This window comes from Tachysurus fulvidraco, chromosome 10, assembly GCF_022655615.1.
Source record: "Tachysurus fulvidraco isolate hzauxx_2018 chromosome 10, HZAU_PFXX_2.0, whole genome shotgun sequence".
Classification (NCBI taxonomy): Eukaryota; Metazoa; Chordata; class Actinopteri; order Siluriformes; family Bagridae; genus Tachysurus; species Tachysurus fulvidraco.
Genome location: NC_062527.1, coordinates 23,388,284 through 23,402,398, shown reverse-complemented (window position 1 = coordinate 23,402,398; position 14,115 = coordinate 23,388,284). Strand labels below are relative to the sequence as shown.

Below are 14,115 nucleotides of genomic sequence, written 5' to 3'. Positions count from 1 at the left end.
TACTTTCGATTTTATCAGTGAAGAATCTCATAAAGTCCTCACTACTGAAATGTGATGGAATAGTGTGTTCAGATTTCTGATTTTTTGTTAAACTAGCCACTGTGCTAAATAAAAACCTGGGATTGTTCTGGTTATTTTCTATGAGTTTGCTCAGGTGCTCAGACCTAGCAGCTTTTAGAGCCTGTCTGTAGCTGGACATACTGTCCTTATACGCTATTCTAAACACCTCTAATTTAGTTTTTCTCCATTTCCGTTCGAGGTTACGGGTTTCTCTCTTGAGGGTGTGAGTGTGACTATTATACCATGGTGCAAGTGTTTTATCTCTAACCTTCTGTAATCTGACTGGGGCAACAGTGTCTAATGTGCTAGTGAATATAGCGTTAGTCTATGCTGTTAGTCATTGCATCTAGGTCGTTTGAGTTTGAGGGTACATTAAGAAGTCCAGACAGATCAGGCAGGTTATTTGTGAATCTGTCTTTGGTGGTCGAAATAATGGTTCTACCGAGTCGATAACGTGGTGAGACACAGTTAGTCTGTTCTATAGGTAGTGTGTACATTATAAGGTAATGGTCTGTGATGTCATCACTTTGGGGTATGATATCTATATCAGTGACCTCTATTCTGTGTGATATTATTAAATCTAGTGTGTGGTTACGTCGGTGAGTTGCACTAGTGATGTTTTGTTTGAGCCCAAGTGAGTTTAGTAAGTCCATAAATGTGAGTCCTAAAGCGTCGTTTGTGTCATCAACATGAATGTTAAAGTCTCCTACAATTAATGCTTTGTCAAAGTTAACCAATAGGTCTGAGAGAAAATCTGTGAATTCTCTAAGAAAAACTGTGTAGGGCCCTGGGGGTCTGTACACGGTCGCTAGAGCAAGAGACATCAGGGATTTCTTCGTGTGCACGTGCGATAGTGTAACATTAAGGACGAGCACTTCAAAAGAACTAAATCTAGGCTGTGTTCTCTGGGTAACAGTGAGGTAATCACTAAGGATAGTGGCGACACCACCTCCACGACCAGTCAGACGAGGCTCATGCTTATAGATATATCCTGATGGTGTAGACTCGTTTAGACCGATGTATTCATTTGGTTTAATCCACGTTTCGGTGAGGCAGAGTGCAGTAAGGCTATTATCTAAGATCATTTCATTTACAATAAGTGCTTTGGGTGCAAGAGATCTAATGTTCAGAAGTCCAAACTTTAAGAACTGTTTTTGTTTGTTTCTTTGGCATTTTTCTGGTCTAATTACAGTAAGATTATTTCGAGGACTTCTCGTGTATTTACTTTTGGATCTCACTGCTCGGGGAACAGACACAGTTTCTATAGGGTGAGCTATGTGTGCATTTTCTGTGTCAATGTGCTGAGGTGAAGGATGGCTATTAAGATTTAAATTTAAGGAGTAGTTTACCAGTCAGAAGGTGTTCAGCGCCCTGGAGATGTGGTCCGAGAGGATCTCCGCTCCAACTCTGCTGGGGTGCAGGCCGTGAGCACGGAATAGCCTAGGACGCTCCCAGAAAACATTCCAATTATCGATAAAGAGTAGTTTCTGAGCCTGACATCATGACTGTAACCATTCATTTAAAGCGAAAAGTCTACTGAACCTTTCAATTCCTCGTTGGTAAGTTGGAAGTGGTCCAGACACGATGATCCTCGTCGTGGGTGATGTGCTGCGTCGTGGGTGATATCTCCCATATGGTATAATTGAAATTGTGTTCAGTTGAACAATTGAAGTTGTGACTTACAACTGAGCAACTGAGGGTTAAGGGCCCAGCAGTGGCAGCTTGGTGGACCTTGGGGTTTGAACCCATGACCTTCTGATCAGTAGCCCTACACCTTAACCACTGAGCTACCACATCCCCAATTGCTCATGACTTCTGTCTCGGGCCCTTCCGTGTGAACAGTAGACAGGGGTTGATACAGGCGGCTCCTGAGGACAGGGAGGGAAGTTTCCTTCCATAGCATTACTTTTACTAGCAGCTAGATGGCCATGAGCAGGCTGGCTGTGAAATAGTGAATACATTTCTCCATCTGTTACTGAGTGCGGTTTAAGGCACCACTTGCACTCAGACGCAATCACCAATGTGTCATCATTAATGCCGTCAGTTTTCATTAAATTTATTACGAGGTATTATTTCTCTTATGAATAATTTTATTAACGGCATGTTATTGTCAGGACTCAGCCCGGACTTTTGGCCACGTGCCTTTTTGTTTATCTTCCTCGTCACGTGTCTGCCCTGCCTTCGTCTGCCCCGCCTTCGTCTGCCCCTCCCTGTCTCCACACCTGATCCTTATTGTGTCATCGTGTCTTATATTTAAGTGAGCCGCGTTGCCAAGTGCAGTGTGGAATCATTAGTTACGTTTACCCTTCGTCATGTCTAGTCATTGTTAAGTGTCGTCAAAAATGAAACAAATTAAATAACTTTTACTTTCTGTCTCTCTCTCTCTCTCTCTCTCACTCACACTCACACTCACACACACACACACACAGTGTCGCTCTCTAAAAGGTAAGACATAAAATAATTTAAATAATTACGTTATTTCATCTTTTTTATATAAATGATTAGATGTGGTAAAGCTTTTTTGTTGATTGTTTTCTCCCAAGTTTCTCTTAAACATCAGAGAGAATTTTACGAAGCTGATTATTTAAACATTTCCAGTGTTGCTGAGATTTGATTTTGCCTCCAGTTTGATCCTGAGCTACGTTCAAGCTGCATTCAAACCTGTGTAGAATATTGTAAAATAAAAAAAGAAATAAAATAAAAAGCATGTGGTCCAATGAGTCAGTCAGTCATTCATCTTGGCTTCTTACTTTATCTTGACAAGGTGTCTGTGGAGATGGAGTGAAGTACAGCAGTGCGTTTTAACACTGTTTCACAGCAACATTTATTCAAAAAAAAAAAAAACAGAAGAGACTGAATGGTGTGGAGGAAAAAAAGAATTACATAAAATGAAAGATATTCATGAAATGCATAACGTTATCTAAATTTAAGCTGAGCATTTTATTACATTTTTTTATTTTATTTTTTTTATAACTGAACACAATCATTTGTGGATTTTTTTTCTTTTCCTTTTTTAATTAATTATTTCTTTTATTTGGAACTTTTATTAAAAAATCTTTTATAAACGAAGAGGGAAGGAAGAAAGAGAAAGTATCGATAGAACAAAAGTGAAAGTGTCACTGACTTGGAAATTCCAATGTTCTAATCAAAGTAAAATAAATCTTATTTTATTATTATAATGTATTCTTGTGTTTTATCCTTTTTTATGAGTCTAAATGAATTCTACATTCTAATGTAAAGCTTCACAGTGAAAAACAGGTGAAATTCCATCAGCTGTATTGACACTAATCATGACTTTCTTATGCGAATTTTAGAGAATCAGCACTTCATAAACTCAAGCATTATGACCTTCCTTCTTTATATTTACATCATGTGGATTTCAAGTATAGGTATGTGTTTGCTTTCAATAAAATTAAAGCTACCTGAAATCTAAAATAATCGACTAAAGATGTTAAATGCATCCCTTTAAAAAGACTCCAAACATGAACAAATTGACTTTAAGTTGCTAAAATGACGTTATTGTATTTAAAATGTTCCCACAGGCTTCCTCACAGCAGACTCTGAGATATCAGCTCGAGTGGGTTCCACAGTTATCCTGCCGTGTGAGTGGAGAGATGTCCATCTCCAGATACCTCATGTTCAGTGGAACACAGTTTCTGAGACTGTGTTTGAGAGAAAGGGTGTGGAGATGTACGTGGGTGAGGGATATCAGGGCCGTGTGGACGTTCCTCAAGACAAGCTGCTTAAAGGAAACTGTTCTCTGGTGCTGAAGAACGTCACACTCACTGATGCAGGCGTCTACGAGAGCTACCTATCTGTGAGGCGCATGAAGAGATCCAGCTCTACGAAATGGGTTTTAGTCCAGTGGCTCAAGCTCTCAGTCGATGGTACGTAGATATCAGAAACCCACAGAGTTCTGGACTCTGATTGGTCTATATCGATGTCTGACAGGTTTATATCATTGTACTCGCTCTGATACGTTATCGTTACCATAGTAACAGCCCACTCACAGGAATGTGTACAAGAGGTGTTTCACATCAACGGAATAAAAAGAGATGTGTGTAAGGAGATATTTTTGTACAATGCAATGTGGTGAAGGAGTCAGTGCTGTGTTCCAGTCAGAGGTGAAACTGGAACTGTAAGTGCTGCAGCATCTTCAGCATGGAGGAGTTTACATTTCATTGTGGTTAGTCAGTAATGCAACAAGCTGCTGTTTTGTCATTCGATTCTGACGAGAACAATGAGAGGCTTGTGAGAAGATTGTGTTCATAGCTGGTAAAACATAAGTGAGAAAAGGAGCTGATGGAAAGCATTCTGCATTTGTCAGTTGAGTGTGATGTGTGAGATGTAAACCACAGATTTCACATATACACAGATCATGTCAAGTTTGTGCTCTTTGCAAGACACAAAGAATAAAAAACAATCTGACAAGATTTCCATAATGTAAATGAATTAAAGCTAGAGTTAAAATCATGTCATTATTTGAAGCAGATAAATATTTCATCACCACCATGTGTTCAAACATCTAATGAACTGAGCAAGTTTCGAGACAGAAACATTGAGAGCTGTCCTGAAGTTCATACAGTGACTGGATGAGAACTACATAAAGGAGGAAAGCATAATGGTGTCAAAATTAAGCATTCATTTTCGTTATTTCCACTCAAAGAGAATCAGCTGGAAACTTCATCTGCCAGTGGTGAGTGAATATAAATCAGTTCGAAACTTTACAATCACTGCATTTATTAACCACAAAGTGAATGGTGCAGCTTTCACTTCAGTCTAAATCAGAAACTACGGTGCATCAAACATTTATTATGAAATGATTTCATCTCTAACATCTGCTCTTCATCTCTTCATCATCATCTTGAATCTCTGAATTCAACAGTAAAATGTTTTTCTGTAGATTTGCTTGTTTATTAACCACCACATTATTAAAAATATCGAAGTCGTCTTTTTGCTCCACCCACTTTTTAATTCCATCAGGTCATATCTCTGAAAAGGTTGTGTACTGTATATATCGTATGTGTGTAATAATATACGTATTTGTTATGATGCACTCGTCTATAGAGCTTCATTAATCATTATTATTGTGTAGATCTGTGACCATATTAAAATGAAATCATTAATATTCCTATTTTTCCTTTTCTCCTTAAGAAACTCCCCTACAGGACCTTTCAGAAAGGTTAAACACCACAGGTGAGTGTTGAGAAAATATAAAGCCGCCAACATCAAGTGTGTGTTTGAGTGATGAATTGTTCAGATGGAATGATTGATTCTCTCATTCTGTCTAGATGATGTTGGAGTGAATCGTCCTCGACTAGTCGTCATCCTCTTTTATCTTCTTTCATGTTTCCTGATGATTGGATTCTGTGTGTAAACATCAGTAGAAGTGGGTTTACATCAGAAACCGCTGTGATGTAAACGAGGACAGAAGCTATGAACATAATATACAGATGAATATATATGTACTATGAATATAATATGCAGATGGCTATTAGTATAAACTGAAATTTACAGAATGGTATGTGCTATAGACAAAATATCTGGCTATTAGTATAATATTTTGCTGTTACTATAAACAGAAATCAGGTGGGTATATACAATAAGGCAATGGTGAGCAGCGATGCAAAAAAGAGAGCAAGTGTGCAAAGTCTGTGTAATAGTCCATTGGTGCAATAACGTCCATTTGTGTAAACAGTCCATTAGTGCAATAACAAAGTGTGAGGGGGGAGATGTAACAGTGTATGTAGGACAGTAGGATCAGCGAGGGTCCGGAGGCACCTCAAACGCCTGCTTGAGGGCAGAAGTAAAAACAGTCCATGGGCGGGATGAAAGGAATCCTTAAGAATGCTGCAAGCTCCACGCAGACAGCGTTTCAACTAGCACTTCAACTAGCACTTCTTTTACTATCTTTTGCATTAAGAAAAAAAAAACAACCTTTGACGCTTTTTCATTGTAACTTTGAACAATGTTTTAAACTCATGGTAAGTCTGTAACCTAGTGAACCAGCATTAATGTATTCAATGTTAGAGATTTAAGCACTTATGTACGTCACTCTGGATAAGGCGTCTGTCACATGCTGTAAATGTAAATTGAGAAAAAAGTATGTTGTTTCTGTCTAAAAACAAAAAAATATAAAAGCAATAAACAATATAATAAAATAATAAAGCACTCAACATTACACATTAGTTTGAATTATTTTGTATTGTTCATAATGATGTGGAAAGTTTCTGAACTCTTAGCTGTGAGTCATAATGAAACCTAATGATGACATAACAATGAGCAGCACTCACACTGGAATGCACTTTAATTTTCACTTTATCTTTTCTCACACACACACACACACACACACACACACACACACACACACACACACACACACACACACACACACACACATACATTACACACACCACTCTGTGTGCTCATGTCTCTCTATCCAGCTCTCATCTCTTTCTCTTTTTGATTCACGCGAGTGTTCATTCAATCTTTACCACAGTAAAGTACCTAAGAAACTTACTTAGGTGAACTGCTGAAATAAACAATATATCAGTCTAGAGTTTATATCAAGTTTGAAAAACTTAAACAGACTGATATTAACACAAGGTGAAATGTAAAGCATGAGCAGTCGTGTTTAAAATGTGGCTGTTGTTACTAATATAAACGATTTTAAATGTTGTGTGACTGTAAGCTTAGTTTTACATCCTAATACTTCATGATACACGACACGTCCTGGTTGTAATGTGTGTTACACGTTACATGTAACAACCAGAGGAGGGAACAATCTTTTATTAATCTTTAAAAAAGAACAATCTTTTATTTATTTAATTTTTTTTTGTTGTTGCTAATTTTATTGGTTATTTACCAACACAGCTCAGGTTGGCTGTTTTGGGGATGAGGACAAAGAGAGACTAGATTGAGATGGTTTGGACATGTACAGAGGAGGGAGATGGTTATATTGGTAGAAGGATGTTGGAGATGGAGCTGCAGGTAAGAGGTCAAGAGGAAGGACAAAGAGGAGATATATGGATGTGTTAAATAAGGACATGAAGGTAATTGTGTGAGAGTAGAAGATGATGAGGATAGAGTTACAGTAGGTGGAAACTGATGATTGCAACCTCTAAGGGGAAAAGATCAAAGTAGAAAAAGAAAAATAAGACTTACCAACACAGTTAGAAAACAGCGAAATATAACCACAAATGAGGGAGAATTTGCAGAACAATCTCTGGAGTTCTTTGTGCACATTTTCTACAAATACAAGACAAAAACAAATAAAAGACATGTTCATGAAGGCGACGTGAAATCACATCCTTACAGTGACCCCTAGTCACCAACACATTATCAAGAAATACAATTATATAGTAAATAAATCCTTTATACAGTGTGCATATAAACAACATAATCAGACACTTTTCATGGTGTTTAAATATTTCTCTTTCGGTTAGAAAACTGAATTCTAAACGTTAAATTTGGAGCAATTGTGCATGAGGGACTGAGAAGTATCAGATTTATCAGATCAGTTCTATTCGACATTAGGACTCTGAGGATTAGGTAGATGAAGTCAATATTTTAATGATTTTATAGTTTTAATTCTTGACCCTATTTTCATTCTCACCCAAGCTTGAAGTAGGCCATTTATTTATTAACGTTGTTCTCTAGGAGAATAAAATCTCATTGATGAATGTCAATGTTAATTACACTTATTGTGACAGGAGGGAGACTGATTACTTACAGCTGATCTATGTACCTGATTTATGTATAATCTTTAAGTTTCTGCTTTACTCATCTGCAGGTAAACATTTGTTTCTTTTCCCTCGCTATATGCACATGAATGCGCTGAACTTGGCCAGTTTTTCTTATATATACAACATTATATTACAACATTAGAAGGATTCGGCCATTTTTGTCCACACAGGCTGCTCTGGTACTTGTTCAGTCTCTTATCATTTTTAGACTGGATTACTGTAATGCACTGCTGGCAGGTCTACATATGAACGCAATTCGTCCTCTGCAAATGATCCAAAAATGGGCCATCTCCCTTTTACCTCAAAGCCCTCATCACTCCTCACACTGCACCCCACACCCTCCAATCTACCAGCACTGCTCGACTGGTTCCACCATCTCTCAGGGTAAGAGGCAAGTATACTACAAGACTCTTCTCTGTTCTGTCACCGAGGTGGTGGAATGAACTTCCCCTAGAGGTCTGGACAGCCGAGTCACTGGCTATTTTCAAGCGGCGGTTGAAGACCTACTTATTCAGGAAACACTTCAACTAGCACTTCTTTCCTTATCTTTTACATTAAAAAAACAAAGACAACCTTTGACACTTTTTCATTGTAACTTTGAGCAATGTTTTAAACTCATGGTATCTTAAGTATGTAACCTAGTGAGCAGCATTAATGTATTCAATGTTAGAGATTTAAGCACTTATGTATGTCGCTCTGGATAAGGGAGTCTGTCACATGCTGTAAATGTAAATATATATATATATATATATATATATATATATATATATATATATATATATATATATATATATATAGATAGATAGATAGATAGATAGATAGATAGATAGATAGATATAAAATGCTGTAAACAAAGAATACTTTCAGAAATAGAAGTGTTAAACATTTATTTTCATAAATGAACAAAATGCAAAGTGAGCAAACAAAAGAAAAATCTAAATCAAATCGATATTTGGTGTTACTACATTTTGCCTTCAAACCAGCATGAAGTGATGGCACGACCCCCACAGAGCCCTGATCTCGACATCATCCAGTGTGTCTGGGATTACATGAAGAGACAGAAGGATGTGAGAAAGCCGACATCCACAGAAGATCTGTGGTCAGTTCTCCAAGATGTTTGGAGCAACCTACCAGCCGAGTTCCTTCAAAAACTGTGTGCAAGTGTAAATAGAAGAATTACTGCTTTTTGAAGGCAAAGGGTCGTCACACCTATTGATTAGATTTAGATTTCTCTTTTGTTCATTCACTGCATTTTGTTCATTTATGAAAATAAATGTTTAACACTTCCATTTTTGAAAGCATTCTTTGTTTACAGCATTTTTTTCACACCTGCCTAAAACCTTTGCACAGTACTGTATATACAGTATACACACAATACTGTAAGAAAATCAAAACAACACAAACAGCAAGCCAACCAAAATAATCAATTTCAACCAACTCTGAATCAGACACGAGTTAATGGGTGTGAGAGACCTTAATGAAACCTGTAATATCTTATTACTGTACATGCCGCTGATCTGCAACAAATGTTTTACAATGTTTTAGATTGTAGATCTTTTTTTTTGCCTATTTAAATGCACAAGATTCAAACAACTCCATATAGAATACACTCTATAAATGTTTAACTAAAGTTAATTCTATTTATATTATAGAGTATAAAAAAGTAAACTCACTTCCTGTGCCGAGGATCTGCAACATGTTGACTGCGAGTATCAGAGTAACATGACCATGTGTTCACTGATCCCAGTCTGTCTGAATTTCTCAACACGGATGTTTCAAGACACAACTAGACAATCACTAGCGTCATCGTTCAATCAAACACTTGTCCTGGTGTAATTAAGTCACCGACTGAGTTCAGCATAGAGTCAAGCAAAGAAAAGAAGCTTATGCTGTATACATAATTTAAATTTTGTTATAAGAATTTAAAACTATATGTGTGTGTGTGTGTGTGTGTGTGTGTGTGTGTGTGTGTGTTATATAAGGTACATTAAAATGCTTAGAAACTTCTGAACTTTTGAACATCTGAACACACAGTACAGGATTTTCACCTTCTCTTCTTAAAAATGCAATAACGTATATTTTTGCAAGCACTCGTCTGAGCGACTAAATGGAATAAAGCTCATTCTGAACATGTCGTGTGTCTTCAGTGGATTTAGTGCGTGCAGTGAACTGAACAAATCCAAGAGATTTGGGAACCAATTTCTATTTTATATTTATGGAGTTATTTACAGAGTAAAGACTGAAACGTAGCCAAGTCTAAGGAAGGAAAACTTGATCTTGTCTCTAGAAATGTACACAATCCAAAATGTTACTGAAGTCAATTGTAGCAAGGTAACAAAGAGGGGTGGGGTCTCTAACCCTATTACAGATTGCCAATAAGCCACGCTTATTTAAAGGACAGGCGAAAGCGAAAGGCGGCTGGGGTCCTGTTAGCAATTGCCCGGTGTGCGGCTTGTAGCTGTGTGGGACCATTAGTCCCGGTATATTTCCCCCGGTATAAGTATTTTACTGTTTTTAGCATGTGATAGTTTGAAACTCAGGATCATTGTGGATTTGTTTTGCCAAGGTATGTTTTGTTGTTTTTATTTGTTTTGTTTGTGTGTTTGGTTATAAGTGATGTATGCAAATGATTTAATTTATTTAGAATGTGGGTTTGATGTTCGGGACCACCGTGCAGTTGGCTGGTTGGTTTCGTTTCGTTAAGGTATGTTTAATTTTTATTTTATTTGTTTATTTGAGTGTGACTGGTAATAATTAAATGGCCTATTGGTGACTATTCGCTGTTCTCTTTTGGGTTTTCTTTTTTGTAAAATTGACTGCTCCCTGTGGTGAATGTATGTTAAATCCCTAGCCAGCTGGTGTTTTGTTTCTTTTCGAATTATTAAGTTTGTGTAATTTGGTTTAATGGTTGGCTAGGGGATTTTGTTTTTATTTTTATTTTTCCTTTCTCTTTTTAAGTACATTTGATTTTCTGTGTCTTCCTGTACCCTTTGGGTATACCCCTTGGGTAGCTTCCCACCAATTTGTGGGGAATCAGAGATGGGGATTGATAGAGCCCCAACAGGTTTTGTGTGCTTAATTGTGTGATGTATTGATATTGAGGGTGCATTATTAATGATTTGTGGTGGGTTTATGGGGTGGAGATTGCTGTGCTCATACAGTTTGCAGTGAAACTACTCTTCCCTGTAGGAAGCTCTATATCTTTTGTCTGCTGAGTATACCATCTGAAGGAGGCTGCTCTGGGGGGACTGTGTCTGGTCAGGGTGAACGACCCCAACTTATTTTTATGTTCTGTTTAAATAAAGTTTAATGTGTTCTATTTTTTTATGCTTACCTGTGGTGGATTTTCTTTGTATGCACCTGAGTTCCCTGGGCATTCGGGTGCTACATTTTGGCGCTTGTGAGCAGGGCTGCGATTATTTTGCAGATTTGTGTTTTTGGGAGCAGTTTCAGTTGTTTTGTTTTTTTGTTATTTACATTTTTTTTTTTTATAAGCTAGAGAACAGCGGCTAGAACGATCAGCCTCCTCTTCTGCATCACCGTCTGGTCGCTCGGCAAGCCTTCAAAATGGAAGAGGAAGCTGCAACGACTACGTGCTCAAGTGGAGCAGCTTACGTCGGAAAATCAAAGACTCTTGGGGCCAAGTCAAGGTGGGAATGTGGGGGAAGGACAAGCTAGTGGGGGGGATGTTTTCTTCATCACGCAGAGAACAAGCTGTGTATTTTCCCAGAGAACGTAAATGCTCAAAGTTTTCTGGATTTCAGCTGTTGGGGCATTGTCTGTGGAAGAATGGATAGAGGAGACTCAGAGTTGTATTAGGTCAAGGTATATGTCTGAATGGGACAAAGCTCTCTTTCTTTTGGATCATTTAGAAGGAGAGGCCCATAATGAAATTAAATATCGGCCTCAGGGAGTGAGGGAAAATTCTGAACAAATTTGAGGTTTTAAAAGAAGTGTATGGATGTTCAAAATCATATGTTTATTGGCAGCAAAGGTTTTTTGATCGAAAGCAGAGGGATGGGGAATCATTATACGAGTTTTCACATGCCCTGTTGGCTCTAATGGAACGGGTAGAGCAGTGCAAGCCAGGTGCTATACCCAGTACCGAGACTGTTGTTAGAGATCAGTTTTGTGAAAATGTGCGTGACTCTATGCTTCGCAGGGAGCTGAAAAGGTTGGTACGAAGTAGAGAGACTGTCACTCTTAGAAGTACGACGGGAGGCTGTCCAGTGGGTTGGCGAAGGGCAACCTAACAGAGACAAGCAGGTACGCTCTACCCCATATACTTACGAGACACATGTTACACCTAGATGTGAGGCTCTTTGTGTTCAGTCTTCTACAGAGTTGATAGAACTTAAGAATATAGTCCTGAAACAACAGGCACAGTTGGACTTGTTGGTAAAGCACCTCGCTCCTGCTATTAGTAAACCTTCTGGTCAGAACAATCGATTTAAGCGTGCACCGGATGGTAGACCAATTTGTATTAAATGTAACCGACCTGGGCATATTGCTCGGTACTGTGATACTGGTCTGGATACTCATGGGGGGGAACCGGTTAGAGAACCCTCTGGGCTGTCGGAAAACTAGTGACCCCCAGCGTATTGAGCCATACGCTGGGAGGAACGGTAGAGGGCTCCTGTGCAGATTCTTCAGTTTATGATCGGTTAGTAGGACAATGTCCTGCTTTAGGTGTAAAGATGGATAATGTGAATGTTCCATGTTTAGTGGAAACGGGTTCTATGGTCACGACTGTGACCGAGAGTTCTTTAATAAGTATCTTTCTCATGTAAAAAAGCAAAGAGAGTGTGAGTGGCTTGGTTTAAAAGCTGCTAATGGGCTTGATATTCCTTATATAGGTTATATGGAATTAGACGTGAATGTTTTAAATCAGTGCATTCCAAGGCGTGGTATTTTGATTGTAAAAGATCCTATACATACAGCATTACAAACTCGTAAGACCATCACCCCAGGTATCTTGGGGATGAATGTTCTGAGGGAATGTTATCAGAGTCTTTTTGATCAATATGGGGCTGGGTTATTCCAGACCCCGCTAATACAATCAGCCACTCCGGGGTTTCGGCGTGCACTTAGGCAGTGTGAGAAAACTGAGGCCGTTCTTAATTCAACAACTGCATTTAAGGTAAAGGTGTTAGGAGATCAGCCTGTTTGTATCGCTGCTGGAACTCTTTCTATGGTACCTGTGACATGTCCCCAGTTTCCTTTAGCAGAATTTTTGTTGGAGCCTTTGGGCCCAGAAGAAGGTACCCTCCCTGAGGGGTTACTTGTCTCCCCAGCACTCCTACAAGCAGAGTACGGTACATTATATGCTCCTATTACGAATGTTGGTTCTTTGGACGTTTGGCTTTTTCCACGGAGAGTGGTCGGTACAGTGCAGGTGGCATCAGTGGAAGTGGAGGCCCCCGCCCCTGTGGCCTTTTCAGTCAGCCAGACTGCCTCAGAGCGTGTGGCTTTTATAGCCACTCAACAGGTCTTGATGGACCACACTGTAGAACGTTTGGAGTTTCCTTCATTCGAAGGGTTAACTGAAGAACAAGCCATGCAAGCAAAGTCTCTTCTTCTTAAGTACTCTCATTTGTTTTCTAAAGATGAGGGAGATATAGGGTGTACTGAGCTGATTGTTCATGAGATTCCGTTACAGGATGATATTCCTGTTCGCCAGCCCTATCGTCGCCTTCCTCCATCACAGTATGATTTAGTAAAGAAACACATTAAACAACTGTTGGATAGTCAAGTTGTTAGGGAAAGTAGTAGTCCCTACTCTTCCCCTATTGTAGTAGTGACTAAGAAAGATGGAACTATCAGGTTGTGTGTTGATTATAGGCAACTAAATGCAAAAACCCGTAAGGATGCCTATCCACTTCCTAGAATTGAGGAGTCACTAGATGCATTGTCAGGTGCGAAGTGGTTTTCCAATCTTGATTTGGCCAGTGGCTATAACCAGGTACCAGTGGCGGAGAAAGATAAGTTCAAAACAGCTTTTTGTACATCTTTTGGCTTATTTGAATTTAATCGTATGCCATTTGGCCTCTGTAATGCACCGGGCACCTTTCAGCGCTTGATGGAGCGCATGTTTGGTGATCAGCGGTACCATTCAGTGTTGCTCTACCTTGACGACGTGATTGTGTTTTCCTCTTCTATTAGTCAGCATCTGAAACGGTTGGAAGAGGTGTTTTCCAGACTTGAACGACAAGGATTGAAGATTAAGTTGTCAAAGTGTAATTTTTTTCAGAAACAGGTTAAGTACCTAGGACACGTGGTGTCTGCTCAGGGAGTGGCAACTGATCCCGAT

General features: G+C 38.9%; 1 long non-coding RNA gene across 1 annotated transcript; it reads right to left on the bottom strand.

Annotated features, from left to right (window-relative positions):
* Nucleotides 1-4,545: 4,545 nt before the first annotated feature.
* On the bottom strand, nt 4,546-10,201 carry LOC125145781. The gene is made up of 3 exons (XR_007144216.1): nt 9,479-10,201; nt 7,225-7,308; nt 4,546-5,427 (listed from the first exon to the last, which is right to left on the bottom strand). It is a non-coding gene; the product is annotated as an uncharacterized LOC125145781 (long non-coding RNA).
* Between the last annotated feature and the right edge of the window lie 3,914 nt (nt 10,202-14,115).